The sequence below is a fragment of the Euwallacea similis genome, chromosome 11 (assembly GCF_039881205.1).
Source record: "Euwallacea similis isolate ESF13 chromosome 11, ESF131.1, whole genome shotgun sequence".
In the NCBI taxonomy this organism is placed as follows: Eukaryota; Metazoa; Arthropoda; class Insecta; order Coleoptera; family Curculionidae; genus Euwallacea; species Euwallacea similis.
In genome coordinates, this window is record NC_089619.1 from 1729409 (window position 1) to 1757358 (window position 27950).

Genomic DNA, 27950 nt, shown 5'->3' on the forward strand with positions numbered 1-27950 from the left:
CACTGTGCATGACCACGTGTTCGGACACTAGAGAACTGACGTACTGTGTTGGTTGGAATGATTCAAAACTTGTTTTTGACAGGGACAAATCTTAATGGAAACTTATGTTTGAAAAACGAGTTTCTCGTGTTTTGTCTCCATTCAACTCGGGATTCTGGCTTACGGACTGGTGCGTGTTCCTCTGAAGTGGAGGAGGAATTTTTTTTAGGCAAAGCTTTTAAAATTGGAATAATGGAGAAAGTGGTTGAAACAAAGACCGTTGCTAATATGATGGAAATTCAAACATAGACAAGTGAACTTCTAATCGTGGATCGTGGATTTTCGCCATTTTATTTAGTAGAGAAATGGTTGTGTCCAAGGTCTATTCTCAATATGTCATTCAAGCAATTTTGCTTGAAGATTTTCTAAAAATGTTTTGTCAGTTTCTAAGATATATCTTTAATTTTCTTGAATAATCTCAACATTCCCGTTATTTTTTTTCAGTCTTTCCAGGCTTTCAAAAGATTTATTTTACGAAATCCTGAGAGGTTGCAATGGTTGCTTATTAAATCATTTTTGTGGCTTTTGATATTTTTTCCACGTGCATTTCTAACAGTATTTGACGCTTCACGAGAGATTTATGCATAATTGAATTTTCTTACGAGATTCTATGCTCTTACATACTTTAGCTCTTACTGAATTTAAAATTTCACATTATTCTATGTATTTTAGCTAGCACTATAAAATATAATAGTCCATTATTTATAGTAAATATTTTAGTGCAATATTCACGAAAAGGCTCTGGTTTTGAACCACTTTTGATCATTTTCATAAAATCGCAAAATATCAGAAAATTTAATTGGTTGTATTAGCCGAGCTTCCCCTCTCGATCAAATTTAGATTTTGCATCTAACGGTGCTCTTAGGGACGCAATTAAAGTAACACACCCAACATATCAATCTTTAGACTTTGACTTTGAATTTAAAAATTATTGTGCATTATAAACACAAAACGTGAGCCAAATTTCGTGGAGCATTAAAATCAAGTATTTACACTTTTACATGTGAAAGTTATTGTTGTTATGGCCAATTATTTACACATAAAGCAGTCATGAGATTCGTTATTAGTGCCGGTGCCAAATCACAGGGGTTTCAGGAAATTCATGAGAATGCTTTCGTCAGTCACGTGATTGTCCCTTAGATTACAGTTATTAGTAGATCGTTTTAGGGCATTTGACACAGTACTAAACATATTTTTGGGCTTCTTAAAGGCGTGAAATACGAGCGATATTAAAGTGGTATGAAGTTTTCTGAGACCCAACCCGAATCCGAACAGGAAATAAAAATCAAGTCCATTTTACGACTGGACGTTAATTTTTTAAGGTAGGTCGCATCACTCTTCGTAATTAGCATGCCACCAGTGTACGTTACCACTCTTTTATTGCCCTGCTAGTACATTTGTAAGCGGCTGTCCTGATACTATTTTTAGGTATTTTATGTAATTTACGTTTTTTCTTTATTCGTTTCGCATAACTCCGGAACGGCAGATAAATTGTTTGTCTAAGATAGGTGATGTAATTGGCGATGGGTTTTCCTTTTGTAGTATTTATGTTGTGAAGTTTATTGCGATGAAAGATAATTAATGTCAAAAATGGTAAAGATCTTCATTACTTCCTTCTATAATTGAGTGATTTATAAGTCAAAAATGCATTGTTGTTTCTGAGATATTCACATACGGTTTTCTTCCTTGACTCGGTGACTATCTCACGGCTTTATAGAGGGTATAGTCAAATTCATGAAGGAGACACACCATATAATGTAATTTTGTGTCTTTACAAAATTAATTTCTTACAGAGAAAAGTTACAAGCTTTTGGCCACACGAAGTTATTTCAGTACTTCAGGGAACATGTTCAACATTTATTCTTCCATACGCAAGTTTGGAACTTTGAGACGACATTGACTGGTTTTCAAATAGAGAACAATAGATCCTTTTTGAATTTAGTTGCATCGCATTATGCTTTGATTTAAAACTGATTTTCCGAACTAGATAAATATAATTGCTTAACAACTGTCTTTAGAAAATCTGTAAATACTTACATTACCTATAATATAACCTGATGTAGTCAAAACTCTGACAACGCTTAAAAAAAAAATCTGTCAGTGTTCTCTTTATGCAGACAAACCGTTTACCCTTTATGAGTCTCACCCTTTCCTAGATTCTCATTCAAACCACAATTCGCGGACGCACCTTTCTGGATAGTCCCTAACAAACCTAAATCTGGAACACACCCCTACATAACATAAAACGTGCCTCTCGTTATGACGTCACTAAACAGACATTAATAACCACCGATCGCTCCACCTTCTCGTCTCCATGTAATCGACTGAGACGACCTCACTATTTACGTCATCATTTTCACCCGTTCCGCAACGTGACGTCACGTCGGAAGCATTGATTCGGCAACGTCACGCAGCTCTTTGCTCTTTCCTTCTTAGCGACTCCTATGGAACTGTCTCTCTTTGTCCTGCGATAGAGTCGAGGTCATAGAGAAAGTTTGTGGCAGTGAGTCCTCAGTTCTGTCTGGAGTCGCACGGTTTTCCAAGTTCAGCTGACTTTGAAAGTGGATAATTTTTGGATAATTGTCACGTTCTTCTATATCGGTACATTTGCCACGGTTTTTTAGTGATCAGGTGCTTTTTGGACCATTTCGAGTGGTCAACACTCTACTAGGAGATCTAGGTGAGTTTGTTTCAGTTGAAAAGCTCTTAATTTCTTCCTGCAACAACTAGTTTCTTCTATAAGAATTTATGTTTGCGACCTCTGACCTGAGATCACACAGATACAATTAGCACTATGATTTCAGCGTGAGACCGAAAAAGCTATATGGCACAGATCGGTCACGATCTGTTCGAATAAAAAGCCTCTGGGCAATATTTTTGAAATTTGGCGTTGCAAGATCACCGCTGGAGCTCAATAAGGAAGTACCATGGGGCCGTTATTTATGTAATTGGTGTAAAACAATGTGTTTTTCGTGTAAACTGTTGTGGCAACAGGGTTATTTTCTTGGTGTCGAATCAGAAAGCGGTAAACACTGAAACTTGGATAGCGAAAGTTCCTTTGTGATGCTCTTGCAATCCATCATAGACATTAATGGTGTTACGACGTATTATTATTGATTTGTGACAGATTACACACTTTATAAGGTGTTGAAACTGAAAAACAATAGGCTATTTTTGTAGTTGTGCAAGAGTTTTACAAGCTAAGCCTCCGGCGAATGTTTTATTCAATATTACATGCTATTAGCTGGTTTGTAACGTGTGTTCGAGAAAGGCGCAAGGCTTCGGGTACTTGTGTCTTGACTTATGACAACAAATAATAATTTGCAAATCCAAGTCAGACCTGGATGTAACAGTTACAACACTTACAGCATTGCACCGATGAACCCATCAAAAATGTGTGTTTCCAATTTTCCAAATTACCAAATTTTCATTAGCGCAATAATAAACGAGTGATTTATTACGTGGTCGACTCCACGGTTCCGCCTTCCGTCACAGGTACCACATGTGTGATTTATTTTAAATGCTCCTAAACGGTAAGAGGTCTAAGACGTTGGATAAATATTGATACACGCTTTATTTGCATAAAATCTACTGGTTCGGGAATAACGGTTAGATAAACAAAAATGTGAAAGGTTTTTAATTTCCAAATATTTGCCATTGCGTGCAAGAGTGCAACAAGAAAGCATATGACAAGTGAAATTCGATTTTTATGTAATGAGATTATTGGGAAATTATTCCAAGTCAAAGCAAATTCCCTATGGTTTTTCGAGTCGAAAATGCTTATAATAACAATGCTGTTAAATTTCCATATTTTCATCCTGAATAATCGGCAATCTATTGCTGTAGTAAGTAATTCTAAAATATGTAAATATTAAGGAACAATTACGTATCTTAAGCCATCCAAATCTTCAAGCAAACACTACTACGACACTGAAATACCTTTATAATAAGATCGTTCGAGAGAAGCGCAAACAATAGGAGAAAGAATGAATCAATATCGATAAGTACTGCATAAAAAAGCAAGAATGGAACTTGAATAAGTATTATCGCTGAAGAAATGCTCAGTGATAACAAGGCGAACTTGCCTAACTCGTTTTATATAATACATATATTATGTCTCAAAACAAAATAATCGAGGATTATTCCTACCATACCTTGTATGTACTATCATCGTAATTGGCAAACCGGTATCTTACAAAATCAGCAGTGAATGGTTGGTAGGCTCCATGACAACTGAAAATGAAAATCTCCTCAAGATTGCGGTCACCAAGAGCCTAAAAGCTCCCATGAAAGTACGTCCATTACAACTTGCAAAAATCTAGGGCTTACCAAAATCGAATGCATACAGTTCACCGTTATTTCATACTAATTTCATACATCTCGGCTAATAGTTTAGGTGATCTCACGTTTTTACGACACCCAGTACGAGGTCCGGTCCGTTAGGAGGCCGAATGGTCACCCACGCTTCGCGCTTTAAGAAAACGCGCACTCTTTGATTTGTCATGAGACAATCGAGACGGAATTCGCCGGAGAAGAAAATTTATGTTCCATTCAAAAATTAATAAAGATTTTTTGTATATGGTTTAGTAAAGTTGATTTGCATATTCAGCATTGTTATGTCAATGCAAATGGGATAATTTGCATTTCGTGCTACTACGTAACGCACCCAAGCCAATGTTCTTGTCGGCGGGTTTCAGGAATTCAGTTGAGAAGTGAAGGTTCCAGATTAATATTCAGAGGGTGCTTTTAGTGTTATCAGTTTTATCTCCAAATGTCAGGTGTAATAAGCCCAGTCAAACAATACATAAAATATGAAGAATAATAAGAAGCAATGGGTGGATAGAAATTAACTTTACTTAAGCGTGGAAATTATAAAAACAATTGTCGAAATATTCAAAACTCAATGAGACCTTGGTGAAACCGGATTATACTAATGATTTTAAATGGAATTTTACAGTGGTATTTATGTTATACCAAAATGTTTGCTATAAAAACTATAATTCTGGGAAATCTAGGTCACTGAATTAATTGATAGAAAAAACATAATTTAATTAGATTTAGTTCAGGATTACTGGGAAATAAGAAGGGGTGAATTCAGTCATTGAATTGGAAAAAAAACTTACAGTTTGAGCTTTATATTTTGGAAATTTCAGGCAATATCAAACACAAGGTACGCTACTGACATTAATGACATTTTGAAGCGCCGTAAAGTTGATTTTACTAAAATTAGTAAAATACTCAGAAAGGTTTCTAAGCTTATAAAAATTTACGAAAAAACTTATATAGGTCGAGACTATTTTTTTGAGAATTTCAGACAATCTCGAAGCTTTAAAGCCGAGAAAATTTTGGTATTAACAGTAAAATTGACTAATAAATTTTACTAAAAACTCGAAACTGGACACACTTTTTGAAAATACAAAATGTTAATAGACTGCCGTATAGGGCCTGATATTTATCTGCCTTGCCAGAAGGGTTGGAAAAGTGACAAGAATTTAAGAAAACACTCGTAACTCAAAACACTAATCTCGAAATCAAGTTACGCCACTGAATAAAGAAAACTTGTGAATTGATACTCTTCATTTTAGGGGAATTTCCAGCAATCGCAAAAGAAAAGTATATACGCCACTGAGGTTGGTGAGACTTATGCCCCGAAGATTCTCATATAAATCTTGAGAATTACCAGCTGAGTTTTGTATCTCGCGAATTTTACAAACAGAGATAGATGTTTCTGTAGCACTTATAAGAGAATAAGTCAATGGAAATCGTTACTTATTTACATGATTAAGGGCCAAATTGTTCACAGAATGCCAACTTTAACAACAAGCTAATTTGCATGGAAACATTGAAATAGAGTCTGGATGTTGGCCAGACTTTTGGTTTCTATAGAAACTAATTTAATAGATGCTACGTTAATAATTTGGTCTTAATAATATCGGAGCGTTGTTTTAATAACCGGATAGAGATGCTATAGAAAGTCGTCTTTAGCAAATTATTGCAGTACCGGCATGAAATGCTGGGCTTCTACAGCAAATAATTCATAAAAAATGCATAGAAAATGAAAAAGATATGAACTTAATAAGTATAATCATAAAGCCAACTTTCTTTACTACGCATTGATACTTGCTACTTAGGTAGTTAAGAGCGTTTCCATTGGTCTTTCCCTATAATTGATCCAAGGCAATTGCCAAACTCTGAAAGCACCATGAAGATTTATTATTGCCACAATCTCTTACATGTTATTTTGAACACACAGTGGGAACAATCAAATTTCGCCTTACCGAAAGCCTTCCACCTACCAAATCCTCAGCTAATTTTCATTATTACTTAACGGCTCCAACAATCAGACATATGCAGGCAAGTTATCATGCAATTAATCTTGCCATAACCCAGAAAGAAGAAATTTCGATTTCTCACCGGCGTTTATGGCAAATTAATCAATTTCTAAAAAAACCTAAGCCGATGACGTCCAATAACAAAACGACAGCTTCGGGCCAAACTGGGTTTATTATTATGTACTTTTTATAGATATCGCACCGTGGGTCTTCCTCCGGTACCACTTTCTATTTCGTCTCTTAACTTTGTGAAGATTCGTCATTAAAGCAGCTTTATTCCGCCTCGCATGACACTATTACAAGAAGATTATCCCACAGCCTTTTCTTTGTTGTCGTGTGCAATTAACCCTGTTAATTATGCAAGAAATAGTCCTGGAAGTATCTGTAACATGACATTTTAAAACTCCAATACATCAGCCATGGACGGACGAAAAAACTCCCACGTAAATTGAAGTACGGCATCGACTTAGCACGTGAACGGCCTTGGTATCGATTCCGTGACGTCATGTTATCGGTCATGTGGGCGAGTGACGTCATTATGAAGACGATCCAAATATCCCCCAGTCGAGGGGGGTCAATACTGATATAGTCGAATCTAAAAATCCGGATTTTACAAAATTTTCTTAGTGACTTTTTTGGTTAGTGGCCTTTTTCTGAGAAAAGAAAATTGTTGGATAGTGTAACCGCTCAACTGACACACGGAAAATTCACAGCAAGAGTTTACTGAATTTTTTATAGGATGAAAGTTCTTCGGATAGTGCTACTGTAGTATAGATTTAAGATTACAGCTGTGTTGGTATCGATTTGCGACATTCTCCTGGGGTGGAGAGTGAAGCCTCCCTTTTCCTGGGAAAGGTTATATTTCTTATCAGAGACTAACAAACTTTTCTTGGTTGTTGTTAACAATATGCATTGAACTTGATTATTACTGCCGAATGCTATGTGGGATCAGTTTAAACTAGAAATTACCGAACGTCGAAAAAGCTTTCATAACATTGAAGAAACATGAGAAACGCTTAGTTCAAGCACGTCAAATTATCATGTTTTTTGTAATAAATTTCATCTATACTAAGTCTTTCTTCATGAAAGTAACATTTTGGGAAGCGCTTCTCGAAGGGGAGGTGATGACATGTATTTCGTATTTGGAGCATTGATTTACTATGCTTAGATTCGTTTGCTTCTTCCAAGGTGATTTAAAAATAGCATTTTCCACTGCATAGTGTTTGCCAATAATCGTTGAGTTTGCTTGCGACACCATTTTAGGGGTTTATTTTTAACCGAGAATTGATTATTAGGATTAATTATCATTCGCTCGAACGCTAATTTACTATTAAGAAATTTAATTCTTCTGGAATTTTAAAAGATTCGTCCATTGCATTCAGAGTTTCATTCATTAGTAATTTGGACCATCTGAATCTATTTTCATAACTAAGTGGTGCTTCTTGTAATGGAATTTTAAGGAGTTATTTTTTAATTAAGAAAACTTTTTAAAGCTATTTTCAGTTTCGGAGTCTTAGCAATGCTCGAATAATCAGTTTCGCTTAATGCTTGCTTCCACTGGTTGCTGGTCTCAATCCTCCTATCTTTTTGCCTTGCCCCAAATTCCAACGATCCGGCACGGAATTTCTTGTAAATCATTCAGGATTTCGACCAGATTTTCAATAATTCATCAATCTTGATTATTTTGGCACCATTTTCTTTAATCGTTTTATCAGTTTCTACACTTTTTGACTAGTGAAGCGCTTCTTCAAAAAAGATGAAGATTTCAGCCAGTTCTACAAAGATTAATACACCATTACTATGGAAACAATTTTAAGGCTTATCAATACAGCTTTTTTTAGAATAATTTTCTCACTTCCTTCGCATTACCTGTCAAGAAAATTTTGAAAATGAAAAAAAAATTGGGCAGTTCTTCAATGCTTAATCCACGAAGATCATAAAATTTGTTGAAAATTTTTTAGATTCCTTTTTTTTTAGCAGCTTTTCTTTGCATGTTTGAGCGTTCTAGCTTGGCAGAAGGTACTTTAAAAAGAAAGAAGAGTTTGCGTTAATTCTTCAAGGACTTTCTATAATTCCCATAAAATTCGATGAAAGTCTATCTATCAAGTGTCGGTGTTTATTGAGCTGCTTTTCCTTGAATATTCAAGAAATTGGATAGTTTCTAATTTTAGATTTCAACCGTATTTTTCAATGATTCATCCATGAGGACCACAAAATCCGGTTTTGTCAACTACTGCACTTTCTTTTTTATATTTTTTATTTCATATTGTTTTAATACTCTTATATTTGTCAAGAGATTCTTCTAAAACAAAAAGGAATTCGATGAGTGATTGATCTAATAGGTAAGACGTAATAATAACAATTTGTAAAATATATTGGCAAATTTCAAAAAGGCTTCTCATTTAATCATCAAAATGTAGATCAAAAGGCGTCATTTCTTAATAGAGTTTATTAAATGAAGAAATGATTGATGACATAAGTATTCCAAATAACTTTTCAGCTATCATTAGATCAAACACCTAATGTATAGAAATCAACAAATTACCTCTTGATTCTGGCAATAATGAAGCTCTAAGTCAATCATCATCTTTTATATCGAAACATTCTTATTCAAGAAGCACTGAGGTGGGGCTTTATTGAATTAGCATTGGCTAATAAAAAATAGTTTGCTTATCTACGTCCGCTACATTGTGGGCTATTGTGTGCCCATATGATCCACATTTCAAAATATTAATTATTTGTGAATAAAAAACGAAAGTAGAGTAATCGAGTGACAATAATAGAATCAAATAATGCTCTACATGTTTCGACAATGTAACGATATTCATTATGCATGAAAAAGTTAATGGAATTAAAGTCGCTTTTTTATTTTGGAAACAGATAATAAGCAGATACATATGTATGTAAGAAAGATTTGGAATAACGATTCATTTATTAGATTTGGTTTCTATTCAGTTAGATTATTGTCATCGTAAGTACTAGCTCAAGGCAAAAATTTCTAGTTACTGATTTAAAAAGAAAAGAAACCAAACACCTAGTTTCATCCAGGTATGGACCGAAAAACGTTTAATAACACGATTAACATGCACGCAGCAGTTAAAGTGAAATTCCCGAGACAGCAATTCATTATTCACAGTTTTCACTGCGTCTGGTTTTCTTTAAGAGACCTCATTGAAAAGTAATTAGAATGGTAATCGACGATTGTGGAGGTGTATATGGTTTTATCTATTACTTATACAAATTTGGACATCACTTTTAGCCTTCCGGCCAAATAGAAACCAATCGAGGTGTGTCTAAAGCCCCACATGAACAAACTATACCTTTGACCATTTTGTGAATTAGCTCTTTTATGGTCCTGACTAGTGAATTAAATCCAAGAAGAGTTTAAGCGTACATCCATACCTAATTTTACAGTTGCAAGCATTCAGTGTTAATATGCATCACATTAACGTCTTTAATTAATAATAATTACAACATTCGCCTACCAAATCTATAAATAAATACAAAATTTCAATTATTATATAGTGATTAAATTCATCGTTTCTATCCCGAAGACAAATTATCTCATAGCCGCTCATCACATAAAATCTTACGTAACCTCCCTGAGCAACAGTTTGATGTTACTTGTTATGTAAAGTTTACAATCTTCTCTTTTTTTTTTGTATAGGCATAAATGTGTTTGCACATGAAAAAACTAGAGAAACTCGTCTTAAGTGGCCCAAATTCGTCAAATATTCTTTTGACGTGGTTTTACCCTTTTTTACGCAGGGGAGCTTGTCGCGAACCGAGTGTCCATGTATGTGTTTCTTTGCTGTACCGACAATTTTTATGACTTTTGGCCCATCTTGGAAGGTTTTTATATGAGATCACTTTACCTTAGCACCTCTGGTAAATAAAAAGTTTACAAAAATACATATTATACAGGATGATCTATGTGAAAAAGTATAGTTTCGTGTCTCAAATATAGCGAACATAGTTTTAACGTTCCAACTGCTCGATAACCGACATAAGCAGCTAAAGCGTGCTCAGATTAAGTGCTTCGTCTCGGTATCTCTATAATATTCAACAATATACAGGGTCTCCAATGGAAAGTCCGTTTCTGGGGTTTGAACAAAGCCAAGCCCAAACCTGCCTTTAAAAGCCAGAAAACCTGCTCTTATAACCCTTCTTAAAAACTAATTGACAAAGATTTCTATAGGTAAATAATTAATCTTAATGAGTAGTAAGATCCAAAAATAGAGAAAACAACTTTCCATCATTCTAAGCGTCATTATTATCACTGAAAAAGCCTCAAGTAGGTTTTGAAATCTCAGAAGCATCTCTGGGATCAATTCATCTCATATCAAAGTATAGTAAGATGTAGAAAGTGTATTAAGCAGTTGTTCTAATATACACAGTGTCCCATGGAAAAAGTTAAGTTTCTAGGATTTATTAGTCATAACTAAAAGCCTGATTAAAATTGGCTCAGAAATTCTACTAAATTGAAACTTCACATTCATCCACTCGCAATTAGCTGCACAACATCACCTGCCAGTGAATAATGCAGTTATTATCAAGTCATCAGGTAACTAATTAAATCCGCACTAATGCGGTACCTATTGAAACAAACCTTAGACCCCTCCACTGGCACTGCCTCAGCAGCATTCATTAAGACTGGACAGAAATCTGCAACGATTTAACAAGAATGCCTTTAAAAACTGTTATTATTAATTATCTATCGATAATTAATATTCATACAGCGTGGCATTAGTTATGAAGGCACGTAGAGCTGCATACGTAATCAATGTTAATTAGCCATTACCAGAAGAAATTATGTTTTCTGACATTGACAACAATTCAGAGCAAAGCGCAACAGAAAACCGGTGACCAAAAAGTCACTTTCTGCTCGCAAATGCGGCATGCGGCAAAAAAAAAGTTACTTTGCCGCATGCCTGCGGAAAAAAATCAAAATCTGCTAATTTGTAGCAGCCTCAGATGTTATGATTCACACATCGCATTATGTTTAGGTGACATATCTGGCATATCAAACCGACATTTATGGTCAATGAATTCTATGAATCCGTATATATGTCCAGCTAACATAAATATAGATTCTTATGCATCCAAACAATAAAACAAACAGAACACGTAATGTTCATGTCTTACGCGTACTTCGTATTTTCCTTGAGGTATCTTGCAAAGTTGCCGTAAATAATGTAAAAGAGTTTATCTGGTAATGAATCTGGTTGACGGTGGATTTATGACCGTTTTGAATCACATTTTTGACGTATTTAAATTACCGTTCAGTATAAATCACCACGCTCTGTGCCAAAGTCGAATTAATGTGCATAGAAAAATTTGTCTATTATATCTGGTTTATGGCTATGCGTGTAATTAATTACGGCCGTATCATAGAACAGGATCTAGATTAATAAGCGTCAGTTGAAGAATGAAGACCTTGAGGGCAGTGATTTATCAGGCCGAGGTTTTTATCAGAAAAGTGATTGAATGAGGGTGTTGCACATTCATCCAACCTCACCATCTAGTGTTGCGAAATACTTTGATAAACTTGTGTATGCATAACTTCTGACTGAACTAGATTCACGTTTTCGATGATATTCGGCACTTCCGCCGCGTCTAATTTTGTGATCTCAAACAATTTAGTGGCAATGCAAATATGCCTACATTGCAGAGTATCATTGTGAGTCATCCTTAGAACGATCGCACTTTCCGCAGCAAATTTCCCATATAGGAAATCCTTAAGAGAGTTCTAGTGACGAGTACATATACAATTTAAACATGCCATGTGGGAAATGCAAAAAATCCAATCAAATAATGCATTCCTGACTGTCGATCGTCCATCTGTCGCTATCCAAACTTCTTAAGATGCGAACGTTGTTGCCGCCAAGTCCGTAAACTGGCGTAGCGACTCGTGCAGCCACTTCTTGTCAGGTAACCTCGTAAATTTCGTATTAAGATGCTCTTTAGTTATTGCTTCTTTTGTTCAGCTATTTTTTATACAGGCTGTCCCACATTTCGTGAGTTAATAGTGAAGTCCAAAAGATTTTTACTTCATATGCCCAAACTGAGGGTCTTGCTTGTGATGGCGCCCTTAACTTTAACCCTCAATCATATCGTAAATTTTTTAATTATGACGCCACCCTTGAGCTTCGATTCACAGGCCGGAAACTTAATTTCGTTAAATTGATAGATCCTGTATTTAATTATGTTTCTAGATTTTCTTCATTTCTTGCTCTATCTATGTTTCACAGTTCGCGAGATATTCGAAAGCAAATGAAAGTGGTTAAAATAACTTGAAAATTCTGCTATTCAGAAACCAGATACTTGAGCTTCCGAGTGGAAGACCTTGTATGTTATTATACAGGGTTGCTCATTAGTGCATCATCGTGCAATATTTCAGAACACTTGAATAGTAGAAGGAAATGTTTCATATCAAAGTTTCTGATCATTAAGAGATGCGTGTTTTAAAATTATTTTCAAATGGTCAGGGTTTGTGCTAAAGGTGGGGTGGGGCCAAATTATATTTTCTTAAATTTAACCCCCTAAAATGTTTAATCAATAAGTAAATAAGTCTTCTCTGGTAAGACTGCAACTATGTTCTAATCGAAATGAAGGATAATTTGAGAGTTTGTTAAGAAATTTTCTTTTGTATAAATATAAAATAATCTCCCGTAGTTTTACGCATTTTTGGATTCTAAACACGATACCGTCCAGGAAATTGGAACATGCCATTTGAAATAAGCAAGTAATTGAGAGTGAAGTCATGCAAAGCCCCATTGGCGGGGAGGGGGAGGGGTTGTGGAAACCTTTTTTTTTAATTAAAGCGAGTCAAACCTTAGCTTATTAGGTCCTCTTGGAGCCCCATAAGACCGATTCCGAAATTCGCAACGATTAGAACCGATTTCCGTGACACTTTGCAGCTATCAAAATTTTCAAACTTCCCCGAATATCTCAGAAGCGGTAAATTGTCGAAATAAGACCCTTTACATAAACTGACCTTAAAATTTGACAATAAATTCGAAAATGATACAAAATTGGGGGGTTTTATTAAAGAAAAACATAATTTGGTTCTATCCCACCTTTATGCCAACTATTGACCATTTGAAAATAATTTTAAAAGGCGAACCTCTTAACGACCAAAAACTTTGATATGAAACATTTCCTTCTAAAACTCATATTTACTGGTATATCGCATTTTAACCCACTAATGGGCAACCCTGTACGTTTGGATTATTCTATTCATTTACTTTTAAACACCTTAAGTTGAATGTCAAATAAATTCTGTTTAAATTACGAATAAACAGTTCAAAAGATGGAGAATGAGATTCAAATTTCAAATCGAAACAACGTCTTTCTTTAAATTTAACTAGTACCTCCCTGCATCTAGTTTATATACCAACTGTCCTGACATCCCCCTGACAGCATTTATCCCTCATAAACGCACCGACTGCCGACAGTAAATAAGAGGAATTTGAAAGATATCAACGTGAAGATAAGCCAGTTTTCATCCGAAGTCAATTCTTCATAATCATAGACCTTAACGAATGGGTGCCACCTAACAAGAACCGGCATCATGATGAATTGAGGCGTCAAAAAGAAATTTGATACTCCGATTTTTATCGGAATAGCTAACAGTTTCTGTGCAAGATACAATAACAGCTGTTATATGGAGCACACTTACCTGCTGAGAGTTAACGAGGAAGCTCATTTATCATTTTTGGCTTTGTTATAAATAAATAAATAATTAGGAGCTCTCGCAGTTATTATTTATATGCTCGCAACACTCAGTTTCCGAGATATTTAAGTCTGACGAAAGAACAACATAAAATTAATTGTATACGTCATGAAGGTACACATTGCAATTTGTTCAAATAAGACATGGTTGCAACCATTATAATTCCCTTATAACCATCAATAACCAGCCAAACGAGCTCCGGAGGCGAAAATCCTCTTGCAGAGGAAAGTGATGCCTTTTTGAGGTTATTTGACGTGAGTTATGAGATTATGGTTTCAAAAAATAGTTATTTGTGGTAATCAATCAATGATCATTACAACTTTGCTAGCAGTGAGAAAGTTGCTTTTGCATATAAGGAGAAGGTTATAAATTGCCCACGTATCAGGAGTAGTGATTTTTATGAGAACTTCACTGTTTTAATGGTTAGACTTTAGAAGATTATTTGGTCATAATATGTGTAATGACATTTAGTCGAGGATATGATGATTAGAGCATTAGGTAACATCTAAAATATGGCATAAATAGCATGTTACTTCACTCCAGTAACTTTACATTGCACTCGACCAATACTGTATCCCAGGAACACGAACGGTAGCTTAAGACAGTAACCCAATTAAAAGCGTTTTGACTGAGCTTTAATTGAATTGAAAATGACTATTTTAACTATGAACAGGACGAATTTTCCTTAATTCGTTATTTCTGCCTCTGCCACTTCTCCAATGCTAGATCTTAGCTACTGCCACAATTTCCGTTGTTCGTTGCGTTCCATAGTTGATAATGGCATGGAAATTCCAATAATTCCATTATTTAGTGCTAAATAAGCGGTTTAATTTATCAATAGTAACTCATTTTGTAAGCCGCTCCATAACTACCTTGAAATCCGTATGTCGCAAGCCTCACTTAAGACAGATGGTCCATGTGGAACAACCCGCATTAAGATTTCAGCGATCGTACCATATTTACACGCAATAATAATGCGTTCTTCAATTACTCACAGACCGCAATTACTATTATAGCATAATTTTATTCATTATATATTACGTTCACTCTCTTATTTTGAGATTGCGTCGCTTCTGCCTTAAACAGGTTCTTCTAGGAAAAAGATAAATCTCGAGAATCGTAAATGAGACGAAACATTCAGTACACGTAATGGTTATATTCAGTTAAATTTTTAAGGGGTAGGAATGAGAATTGTTCAGAAAAGTTTGTCAAAAGTTTCCCTTCATTTATAAGCCGAGTTTCCTTTGGGCCACTTTTCCTCTGATCCAAAAATGAATTCATCTTCTTATGAAGCGCGAGAGCATTTTCGCCACCTCAACAAAAGTTCAAGAATAAATTCTCACTCTCGAGCAACGGTTACTATCTGCTTCAGTGCAACAAACAAGTTTTTAATAGTTTCTGGGAACACTTGTTTATATTCAAAATGAGTGAATATCTTCTATGAGTTAATGGTCTATAAATGGTCGCTCATGGAACTGAGTAAATATTGTTTAGGAGTAAAAAAACGGTAAGAGTTGTGAGGTCATCGAAGTTAGATGCACCACAAAACGAAGCTGCAAAACGAGGTAATTTGCATGATTTTGCAAAGAGATGCACCTCTGGCGTGTTGAACCTTTTCTATCCTGCATTGTCGAAAACACCTGTAGAATTTATTAATGTTGATTAAATATTATGGTAAAATATTGTGGTGGCTGCGAGGCCACATGTTAACATAAAAACTCGTTTTAGAAAGAAGAATGCTGCAATTCATCCACGGTTTTATATAAGAGCCCTTCCTACTTATTAATATTTGATAAATAAATATAGAATTGTCAATGAAAACACTCTGCCTACACCTTACACCAAAAATAATCGGACTGACACGCCAATCCCTTGCAGCTTTAGATTCCGGCAAACTTAACATCCTGTATTTGGCAAGGACGTACCTGCGCCTGATTTTATTCATCAGATTTCTTGAGGTCGACATAGCTTCAATGTCTTACATCGGGGCTTGCTGTTAATTAGGCAGGGACACCCCACAGAAACTAATGACCATTATGTTCTAACTCAATATGGCAATCTGTCAGCGCATTGCATATTGCTAATAGCAGTAGGAGTATTAGTTCTCCATGACTGGCTGATATGGATAACGAAATGTTGCATGTTCTGTTGTTTTTGATGTGATATAATTTATTGTTACATTGTCGCCATGTCGTAAGCTGTGTAATGCTTTGTTCAGATATTTAAGCGCCCGTATCAGTGATCAAATTACGGTATCATTTATCATAACGTACGAGAAAATTGTAAGATAGAAGACCGGTCCTTTGTCAGGGAACAATTTGAGGTCTTCAATCAGCGTAATACCATTTTAAATATCACGATAAAGATCGAGTTTGGCTCGCTTTGAGTCGATTTCCGATCGATCAATAAAGATAGGAGATGTGATTCTACGTACACACATGCTCGTTGAAAAATTACTACCAGTAATAATTACCTTGAGATTAATAGTGCGTCGGTTTCGATTTAACCGGATCATTTATCTTAAGGAAAGGCTACGCATTTAGGCGTTAGAAAGACGTCAGATTTGTCTATCGATTGGATTCTATCGAAATCATGTGTCCATAGTTGGATAAACAGGCGTTAGCCATTTTGTTACCTTGCCTCACAGTGGGTACCATTTCGTGGCGGGCAACGTTGGGGCCGAATTATGTTATGCACACCGCACCGCAAAATTAATGCCTGATTTTTAAAATTGAAAAGTCTACCTTCGAAAATATTTATATTTCTAAATATATATACAGGGTGTCCCAGAGTATGTGGGCAATTTCCCGGATTCATAGAGAATGCATCAAAATAATATGACGAGTTCCCACAGTGTGTCCCACTTACGATGAATACAGTTATATATTTTTCTTATTTTTAGAGGTAATGAAGTAATTTTTGGTGCACTTATAGCGCTCCGTAAACTGCATATTTTACGGCATTTACCGTACGCAAAATGTCGGGGTGTCGCCTACTGCGATTGATGCACAAAGCGACTTTTTTAATATTTAACTTCGAATTAGAGACATCGAAAAATTCGAATTTTTAGTTTCTTAATTATATCGTGTTAATTTCTAAAACTGGCTCTGAGATTTATTTAATTCTAATATTATAATTATTTCTACTAGCAGGCCATGAATACAAACACTATGGAAAAAAATTGAATTGACACTTTAATAAGCAGATACTGTGTTATTTAAACACAATAGTTGTTATTTTTTTGTTTTATTATTTTATTTTTTGATGAAAATCGATATGTAGGCTTAAAATAATATTCGAAACAACTTTTTCAAATAATTTTTTTCGATAGCTCTACCGCGAAATTAAATATTAAAAAAGTCGCTTTGTTCATCAATCACAGCAGGCGACGCTCCGACATTTTGTATACGCTAAATGCCGTAAAATATGCAGTTTATATAGCTCTATAAATGTACCAAAAATGATTTCTTTACCTCTAAAAATAAGGAAAATATAAAATTGTATTCATCTTAAGTGGGACACGCTGTATAAAACTTTTTTCTACAGACCCTCCCTACGGAAACACGAACTCCTAAAGGACGCCTCTGGAAATCGATTTCTCTTGAATAAGTTTTAAAATACTTAGTGTAACTAAATAATTTTTTAGTATGATGGGTGTTAAATGGGATTCCTTAAAATTATACCGTTTAAACACATTTGTCTTGTTTAGTTTGCCAGGAACGGATTACCTTTAACACAAAAATAATAACTTTTAATATACGAATTTAAATTTGCAAAACATGGCATATTTAGTCGCCGAAACTCGCATTACTAGGATAACGAAAATAGTAGTAATCCTATTCGCAAATGCCACTTTCAAGAAATTAGAAACTTTACCGTATTTTGATGTGTACTTTTACAATGAAAATTTGAAACTTTCTAAATAATTGATTGGCGCAATGTTTAATTATATATTTAATTCCTAAGAGAAAATTATTTTGAAATATTAAATACTCGAATTCAACCCCGATTGAATAATGTCTGAAGGAAAATAAATATATTTAAACCATTTCTTTATGACTCTTAAAACTTTTTCATAATTTTTCACTTGTTTATTTGTCAGGTAACAAGAGTTGTTTACAAAATATTGATAAATTGCTATTTCGGAAATTTTGAACTGTATATCTCATTTAACTTTCTTTAAATTGTGTTTTTAGTGCGTTTTGTGAATTTAAAATTTTGTTACTAAAAAAAATGGCCCAAAACGTCCATGAAAGGAGAAGAGAAATCTTTCGCTGAAAGCTTTACGGAGTCAATTCTTTACAAGCATTGCGCTGCAACAGGAATTTTCTCGTCGATATGACATTTGTATGAGCCAAGATATAGTGAGAAGAAGGTTGGGAGAAAGGAATGTTACTCTCTATGGGGATACAAGAGGTCCCCCATTGACCGTAAAACATCAAAAACAGCGTCTTCAATTTGCCCGAAAACACCAAGATTGAGGAAATCGTCAATGGGGCAACGTACTCCTTGCGAATGAGTCTCGATTTTGTCTTTTTAGAGAAGATCGTCGTAGGAGAGTGTATGTATCGATGTCCTGAAGAATGATACACCTAGTACAACATTGTCGGAACTATGGGCTATGGAGGTGGATCTATTATGATATGAAGACACATTAGTTTGAAAGGTGGCACGGAGTTAGTTGTGCTTCAAAACGGTAGTTTGACAGGCGACCGATATATAAGAGACATTTTAAAACTCCATGTAACACCACATGCCCCATTTTTCACTGAGGAATTTTTATTGATGCACAATAATTCACGTCCACACATGGCACAAGTTGTACAAAATAATTTTACCTCCAAATTATCGGAATTCAAAAGTTGCCATGGCCAGCGAGAAGCCCTGATCTGAATTCCATTGAACATTTATAGGATAAGACAAGTTAAAGCCTTGCAGATTTTTTCTAGGGACTTAAATGAGCTGTCATTCAGGATCATGGATATGTGGGATCAAATTAAGTAAGTTGACATTAGAAACTGAATTTCAAGTGTGTCAAGGAGGTGTGAAGCAGTAATCAGAGCAAGAGAGGACAATACACGCTATTAAATATTCATTACATACACACAAAATTAAGGAGTAGAAATTACGTAATTTTTTGGTTCATCGTGTTTTAATTTAACTATACCTCTTACTGATGCTGTTAAGTTAAATTTATTGAAAATCATGGTTATACTACTCATTAGTAAACATAAAACCTTTACTATAAAATAAAAACGAAAATGTGTAAAAATTTTAAATGTGCGTTAATTTTGTGGTGCAGTGTACTTTCGAATGGAGTTGCTCATCATAGTCATAAATCCACTTGAAGATATATAAATTAGGTCAACATTATTAAGTTGAAACTAGAGACCTTTGATAGAATTGAAAAATTTCAAATGTTGATACTGTTAGAAATTAAAATGGAACAATGAATAATTGGTTTTAAAGCGTGCTTTTCACGGCTTGTTCAAGTTCAGGCTGTCAAATTTAAGAGTTAAGAAATCTCGACAACAGTAAAAAGTACAAGGTTGATTAAATAGAGATAAATTTTGGCATTTTTGGAATTATACAATGTTTGTATCTGTTTCGTAGTTACAGGGTAACTTAGAAAATTCTAAATTTAGAAAATTTTTGTGCCTCCTGATCGTTTTTACTAGGTTGCGTCAACTTCATATAGTACTGATTCAAAATATTTAGTAGATATAGGTTTGTGTTACATAAATTAGTTAATTGAAATTAAGTTCTAGAGCATAAACGAAAAACTATTACACCGGAAAAAAATATTTCAAATATTTTACAAGCAGGATACCCTGTACCTATACATGCGTTGTTAATGTCAAAGACCTAGAAGAAGTCGCCGCAGCTTTCCGCTGAAATTGGTCCCATTTGTCAAAACGATGAGACAAAATTGTGAACAACAATCCTTTCTTAATGTTGTTAAACTAATATACTATTAAAATATATTACACTAATTTAGAGACACTCAGCATATCAAACAACTAGACTCAAGTGCAGGCTTTCCTTAGATAGTGATGGAGGACTGTAACCCTCGGATTAACCTCCACAGAGAATTGGATGTTGTATAGATGCAATTCATAGCGATCAAATGACCATCGACGTCTTATATGCTACGACTTCACCAATACATTACATTTCTGACGACAAAATGGTATCATAATACATGGTAACCTTCTAATCAAAAAATTGCCTTACTTTTAATCAATTACCGACAATTGTTTGCTACATCCAGTTCCTGTATATAATTGATAATATACCTATACCTAGTGTCCATTGCAGGTGTCACTACCACAGGTTGTTGACCTGAATCATGAGCTAAGTACGTAATAGATGAACATGAAAGAAATGATATACCTAGGGAAGTTAGAAAAAAATTGGGTAATTTTCGAAATCGAAAATGCACGAACTTCATGTTAGCCAAATGATCGTAAAGCAGTAGACATACTAAGTTGCGAAAAATATAAGAATTTGAAAATTTGAAGACAAATTTGGAGGAATTTCAAACACGTGATGAAAACCTGTCTGACTCTTCAGTTTTTTAATTTAATTTTTAAGGACTAAAATGAATCATAATATGGTCCTTCCCAGCCCATTGCAGCACTGAAACGCATTAAAAGTCAATTAAACCAGGCAAAAACCGAATTAAATGTGCCACTCCGCAGAAAATCAACCTTTTTCTTCGACCAGGTGTTCACTGAATTACGGAAACGCGTCGAAATAATAAATTATCAGCGATTTTTACTTAAGAAATTCAGAAAACTGATACTTTAGGTCCTTAAGTTTTATGTTTTTGTTACGTAAGGTCTTCATTAGGGCTCATTAGTGCCGTCTTTTTACAAATCGACGTGCCGGTGAAGAAATTTATAAAATTCTTTTATATAAGAGAGACGTTTTTGTGTTTCTTATGGCAATTATTTTCATTACTATTCTTATTTGAAAGCTGCGGCATCTATTATGGCCGCTTAGTAGATTTCCGCCGGTTTTGAGTAATGAGCATGTTAGTTCTGCTCAGTTCATAATTGATAGCTTGGGTTTTGTTAAAACGAAAATATTACTTATTTGACACACTTTATTGAATTACCTTTCAACTCGCCGCTATTTTAGTGCCATTTCTTAACTAAACAGAAAAAGCCATACGAGAAATTTAAGAAATCACTTAACATTTCCAATTTAATGTTTTAGATACATAATGAAAGTGCGCTCACACGGAATGTTAAACAATAGATTGTCCTAAATATATTAAAAGTATGGTCTATGGATTACACGATTATTCGAAAAGTTCTTAGCTCGGTTCCGGCTACTTGCGCTGAACGCGCTGAATTCTGATGGCTTCCCAAACCTGAGGGCATTCGCCGATGATCTCTCTCTCCTCATCGCCTCGAAATTATATCATTACCAGTGCGCTATCAAGCTCAAATATAAATCACACCGATTAATTTGTACCATTATGCCAGCCCATGCCTTTTCGCCGTACTTTACCATAATTATTTTCATAAATAATGCCCATTTGCCCGTTTAGCATATATGTAACTAGAAAGAGATGCAAGTCCATGGACGATGGAAATAACAGGCCCACGTCTACGCAGAAAATAATTTTCGACATTATCGGCTTAATTGAGTAGATTTATCGATCGTTCATGGCGGATTGGTTTCTAATTTTGCGTGTGCATAAGTTGATTGCGATAATTGCAATTGCTGTGACCTCAAGGGGCCCAATTGGTCACTGGTCTCACATTGTTGGCTAATTGGACATTGCCACATAGATTTAGGGGCATTTGTTAGATTGTCGTACAAATTAAATCCAGTACCAGGTACACCAAAGCAACCACACACCGGCTCAAAACCTTAAACTACATTGGCAAAATTCAAAATTATTGATATTCAGTTTTGATGATCTCTCGGAGTCCCTAATCCATAAATTATCCTACGTGAGTGCGATTACGTGTGGGAATCCGATTTTCATTGATATTTATTTATGTGTCAAGTAAATTATAAAAAAAATCAATGATGCAATTTAATTGCCCAATTAAATGCCTTGAAATAAGATGTAAGTTTAGAATATTTTGTTTTCATTATTAAGCAATAAAGTGTGTTTTATTATCAAAATTTAAGTGTTTGAGATGACAGGCTGACCGCAGAACATGATATGCTATAAAGTTTATTACCCTTAGTGGTTTAATTACTTGTTCTCATTACTAAGTAATGCAATTTAACTATTTAATTCTAAAGCAAATTGCGAATTATTTTTTCAAGAGAAACGATCTTGCCAGTATTTCTAAGAAACTGATAGAACAGGCACTGAGATATAAATAAGGAATACATGAAAAATCGAAAAGTAGTTGAACGTTTTTCAGGTTCACCCTGAACATTAAAGTTTCCAGGGACGCCTCAGGTTTCAAGGATTATTGTTAAGACTTCTTGAATCTCTTACATCACTGATTGTTATATATAATTTCACGGCAGAAGATTTCTATACATGTAGCGAATGAATTTGTTCATCTCTTAACTCAAAAATTACAGGTGCGCTTTTGATTATTTGCAAAACTGTGAATCTAAACGAAATTTGAGGGTGTTGGTTTTCAAAAAATATATCGACCAGTTTGGAGTATGCAGAGGGTCCCAAGTAAAATTTGCACCCCATGGAATCTCCGATTTCATCCAAATGCAAGAAAAATGCCAAAATATGGCAATTTTAAGTTGAGGGGGAACCAAATTTTATTTTCGTTTCGAAATAATTTTTGCATCCCTCTAGCATCCAGAGCCATCTTTTCAAAAACTTTAAATGGCAAGAGGGACCGAGTAACACATCGTTTTGAAGCTGCCCCCATTCTCTATACAACCATGTTTTTTTTCAAATTTGAGAAATTGGTTTTTCAGAATTACGACATTGTTATAGGCTCATTGAAATTTTCAACATTGTCAATCCGGTACATTCTCGTTCAAATTGCAAACAATTTTTTTTTTGGTAGGAACAGACCAAGAAATGTTACCTTATCTGCACAATGATTGAAATTTTTAATCCCCTCTAGGTTTCTTTTCCTGGGACCACCACAAGTGCAGATGGTGTAGCACCACCACAAGGTTTATGCTGCGCTATCTGCATATCTACAAATGCTTCGAGAACGAATCGTGAGTGATCACGCCAGAAGAGTTGCAATACGTTGGAAAAGTTTTTTAAAATCGCTGGTATTATTGTATAGAAGTTGGTGGTAGACATTTTGAGCAATAAGTTGTTAAATTGGAATGTTTTTTTTCATAACCCCGTTTGTTCCTTTCACAGTCATCTAGGCAGTGTTTTGAAAAACTAATCGCTCAAACTTGGAAAAAAAACATGGTTGCATAGAGAATGAAAGCAACTTCAAATCGATTTAAAATTTTTGAAGGAGTGGCCCTGGGCGCTAGAGAGATGCAGAAACTACTCCGATGGCAAGATAAAATTTGGTCCCCCCTCAAGTCAAAATTGCCATATTTTGACATTTTTCCCGCATTCAGACAAAATCGGAGATTTCATGGAAGGCAAATTTTAGTTGGGACACCCTGTATATGCAGCGCAACGGCACTGCTTTTTCTATGATTTCCAGAATATTATTTTCAAAAATCTAAGCAAAGATGCAAACAATTTAAGCTATTGAATAAAACATTCTATGAAAAGGAAACGTTTCATTAGGGTCCGGTTATAAAGCGATATTGAAAATTCCTCTTGCCAGCCGATCCTTTTCCCTGGTGAAATGTTTCGGTTTAAACCAACTTTACTAAAATTTAAAATTAATTACCCGTATTGCCTCAAACTGATAGGGACTTTGAAAGATTTCTCTATCGTCTGATTAGATCCTCGATATCTGCCCATGAATACAGCCAATCGATTTACAATCGGCAAAGGTAATGCGTGTTTATTGATTCGAGTAAAAAGAATATTTAGAATTGACTTAATTTGTACTGAGCAGAGCAAGGCAATTGTAAACACGTTCAAGAATCGTTTCTTCATCGTTGCAAGTTCTAATTACAAGTCGGTTGCATTTTTCGAATAGATCAATGTGCAAATCGATTAGAACTCGACGAGAAAGTGTTCCCACGACTGCAAGAGCCGAACAACGTGTGTATCGACTTAGGAATCTTAAACAATTACTCTGGTACCTACACGCCTACGAATATATTTATATTTCTTCAGCTGATATGTTTATTGCAGATCTCGGATGTAACTAAGATGTAAGATGAAACCCAAATTGTTAATTTGCGAGCTTTTGCCCCATAACTCACGCTGATGTATGACTGGCGATGGTTTTATTACGGTTTCGCAATATGCTAATTAGCACGACTATGCTGAGGTTGGAAATATAACGCCTTTAACATCTCATAAAGAACGAGAATTTTGCCGTGAAATTGCACAATTTCGAGCAAAATTTAAATATAGGGTTTATGCTTCAGTTACATTGAAAGGATTTAATTAATACGTGTTTACATTTGAAATATTTACTAAACAGTCCAGTGCTTTTATCGAAAAATAAGTGGCAGGCCGTACCCGTGTTGGTTACGACACGGTGTGTTTAAGAAGGAATCCGATGATAATTGGTAAGCAAAAGCGGCATAATGCGAGAGAAGACGGTGTTGGCGCGACGAAGTGAATTTTTTGATTTGATAAAGTCGTAAAGTCACCTAGTTTATCGAGAATATTAGTTTCTTTTCAGTTTTAATTGGTCGGTTAGATAACTGCTCTCGTTTGTATCAGATAAACAGAGCAGTTGTAATCAGATAAAATGCCAAGATATCCGCGAACCCAAAAATACTACTTCGAACAGTCCTTCAGAGTCGTGAACTGAACTTTCGTCGACCAACAGAACAACCTGGCTTCTGGTCAATTAGAAACGGTGCTATAGAATAAACCTAGTATCAGCCAAGGGAATAATCAGACTGGAACATCGCAGGAGATTGAGTGGGAATCTCGCTCAAATAACATCAAAGAAGAGCAACTCCGCCAAAACGAAGATGTTCATAAAATTGACCTCAAGACGGGGCTCTTAATATGTTGAAATCCAGCTCCCGGATCGAGCTTTTAGGCTTCAAGGCAGTTGGGTTTTTTAAAAATTTCCAGTTTGCAGCAAAAGTCCGGCAGGCATTAGAGTCCAAGAAGTGTAATTTAATCTCATAATTCTTTGTGCCATAATCAAGGAAACCAAAACCCTTTCTCGCACTCATTGGCCAATTCATGTAGCAACAGCCTCTTTCACATCAGAACTTCTACCATTATTGTAGATATTATTTATTGGGCACTGCACAGCGTTCTACTTCACTCTCCTCTGATAATACATTACAGCATCCTTCCAACCTGTTATTCAACCACGCAAAATTGCACATAATTACACTACATTCGAGTGTAATCGCCCGGTACTATATCGCTAATGAATTAATCGTTCGGTTGTACTGATCGTACGTTTTGCAACCACTTGTTCGATACCGGCCTTCAGTATCGCAATGCTGTATTGATTTATCGAAAGATCCCGTACTTCCTTGACCCTCATTGAAAATATCCCATAGAAAAAGTCGCATAGTGCGTTTAGTGTTTCTGAGAAATGCTGATGGTGAGAACGAGGTTTCGAAACGCTTTGACACACGGTACTGTGAATCACTGGAAGAATCTGGTGTCGTGAAGAGAATGGCGTGAGATTGGAGAAAAAATATATCAAATAAACTGTCGCTTAAGGTAATTAGTAAGTGATTGGATCTTAAACTTATTGACTTAATCATTCAGTGGCTAAAAATAACTCCTGGCTTCTCATGGAAATTAATATAGTGTGACACAGTTATGTGGGAGGTAGCCTGTTATGTAAAGACGTTTTATTAAGAATCGTTATTTTATGGGCCCGTAAAATGTTCATTTGTATTTGCAATTTTAATGCCCAGTTAATGGTAGGCGAATGCAGCATGGCCTGAAGACTGCACAAATCCAGCGAAAAAAATGTTCTCTGAAGTCATTAATTTCACAAGACGAAGAGGGAAAGAACAATAACATGTAAATAATGTTCCAAATTTCAATAATCCTCAATTCAAACAATGGACCATTTATAAGTCGTCTAAAAATACCAACAAAAGCCGAGGAAGATTAATGAATTTACATTGGATTGCCCAAATTACAATAAAACGAGTCTGGAGCAGCCAAACAATTACTCCCTCCGTTCGGAAATAAGTGTCCGATTTTCTTTTTTTTTTTAGAAATGAAGTTTGTCTTAGTAGACTTTGAAGTTCAGTTCATCAGTAGTGTTCAGTGTGAAGTTCACTTCATAGATGTAATAGTATATACAGGGTGTTTCTAAATTATGGTGCTAAATTAATATGGGAAGTAAATTACGTCATTTTATGCTGGCAAATTCTGTATAAGCATGTATCCAAAGCTTTTTAATTCAAGGAACAACCACAGATATAGTGAAGAGAATCTCAGAGAAAGATTAATTAGCCAATCCCAGCGTAAATTTAAAATAAATCTGTGAGTGGGCAATTAAAACTGGGTAACTAAAATTTTGGGCTCTGTTGAATAACCTTAAATTTAAATAGTGCTCAATATTTAAATGTCTTGACGCACCAACTTCCAGAAGTACTGGAAGACATCGATTTGCAAATACGTCAAGAAATGAAGCTTATACGTGATGGCTTCCACCCACAACTCCAGAAATGTCATATTTAAATAATACTTTTCCTGCTGTGTACATGATTCTCCGCAGGAATGGCCACCAAAAAGCCTCGATTTAAATCCTTTAGATTTTTTTATGGGGTAATGTAAAGAAGAAAATGTACAGTACGTTAATCTTCAATAAAAAAATTTTAAGGCAACAAATTGAGATGTGTTTGCTGAAATCAATCAAAATGAGAGAAGTACGGAGAAAGTACAATTTAACTCCTTCAAAACGATACGAGCTGGTGGTCGTGTTGGTGAAAGACATATCGAACAATTTGTACAGTGACATTTGTTAAGTTTATAGTTAAAAGTTTCTTAATTTTTATTTCTTTTTCAATCTAAAATACTGACATTGACAAAAGTAAATATTAAAAAAGTATAACAAACTGGACATCCGAAACTTCAATCCAATGGTAGATGAGCAGATTGCGGTATATCATACATGGTCATTTTTCTTGAAAACAGTGCATATTATCGATTTTGGACTAGAGTACTTTCTTTGTGTATTTTTAAAGAAATGTTAAGGAAAATTGATCAAATATGCATTTTGCCTACGCATAAAAAACCTGCTGAAAAAATCTGTAGGCCACCCTTGTTAATTGGTTACTATAGCATCTAAAAATAATGTAGTCATCCATTGTTGTTGCAGCTAACGGTCATTTTGTGTACCAACTTTCAATAAAATTACAACACCCCTTTGGAAGTAAATAATGGAAATATTTTTATATAGAATTTCCGACATAAAATGACGTAATCTACCTCCCACATCAATTTGGTACTATAGTTTAGAAATACCTTATATAATGTAAGCAAAGTTATGTTATAATTCTTCTACCTTTAATGCACCTCCAATTTTATGCAATTTTAAATCCGAAGTTTGAAATATCGCTATAAGAAAAATATGGAAGGTATGGACGAAAATTTGGTAATCCCAAGAAATTAAAAACTAAATCTGTCTAATAACATAAGAGATTAATCAATGGCGGTAGTAACTACAAAATACCCAAATTGGGAAAAGACAGTTTGATTCATTGAAACCAGCTGCCCCTCAATGTTGTTCAAGAAACTAAATATCAAATCACCGAAGAATGACATGCAAACGGTAAGAGTACTGAACGATAAAATAGTTGAATAGACT

The 27950-nt window shown here is 35.0% G+C and overlaps 1 protein-coding gene across 7 annotated transcripts in view; it reads left to right on the plus strand.

The window, feature by feature from the left end:
• Hr38 (Hormone receptor-like in 38) overlaps positions 1 to 27950 on the plus strand; it is a 72577-nt gene that overhangs the window by 6684 nt on the left and 37943 nt on the right. Inside the window, exon 1 of one of the 7 annotated variants that reach the window (XM_066395197.1) lies at positions 2611 to 2719. The exons of the other annotated variants lie outside the window; for them this stretch is intronic. The gene's annotated coding sequence lies outside the window, so the exon portion shown is untranslated. Of the gene's footprint in view, positions 1 to 2610; positions 2720 to 27950 lie in introns of those variants that run through there. 7 annotated transcript variants of the gene reach the window in all.